We start from the raw sequence: 603 nt of genomic DNA on the forward strand, positions 1-603 counted from the left end.
AGAAATATCGGTATGCAAGGAAACAGAAATAATGAAGGCTATCGAAACTGTAAAATTGTTAGTCACTTTTCCCCACAAGCTTAAATGTTCAAAAAATATAATCTTAATTTTTATCCTTCAAAGACATTTTCCCCCCCGAGAAATAAAACAATCCTTTTCCTTCAAGAAAACAAGTGGAGGAATATTTTCAACTTACATAATTCAGAATTCTCAAACTAGACTTTCCACGTGTGATAAAAGTCTCTTTATTTTCCAAATATGAGAGAGAAATTCTCAAAAAAAAAAGAAAAGTTTCATTTTATCCTTTTGTTTCAAGCAAAAGACAGAAAGTTTGAGATATTACGACTTATTTCAGCCCATACCCGAAGAGTATCAAGATGCCAAACAGACATATTATAATAAGCTTAAGGTATTATAGAACTAATTTTATATTCATGGTAAGCTGTGCATGACGGCGGTCGTGAGTCAGAGACCGTATGTCGCCTTGATTTTGTTTTGCTGTTGTCTTGATTAAAAGGTTTCGGTCGCCTTGATTTTGTTTTGCTGTTGTCTTGATTAAAAGGTTTCGGTGTATGTGTATTTTTACAAAAATGTTTCTTGATT

Source organism: Penaeus monodon, chromosome 20, assembly GCF_015228065.2.
Source record: "Penaeus monodon isolate SGIC_2016 chromosome 20, NSTDA_Pmon_1, whole genome shotgun sequence".
Taxonomy (NCBI): domain Eukaryota; kingdom Metazoa; phylum Arthropoda; class Malacostraca; order Decapoda; family Penaeidae; genus Penaeus; species Penaeus monodon.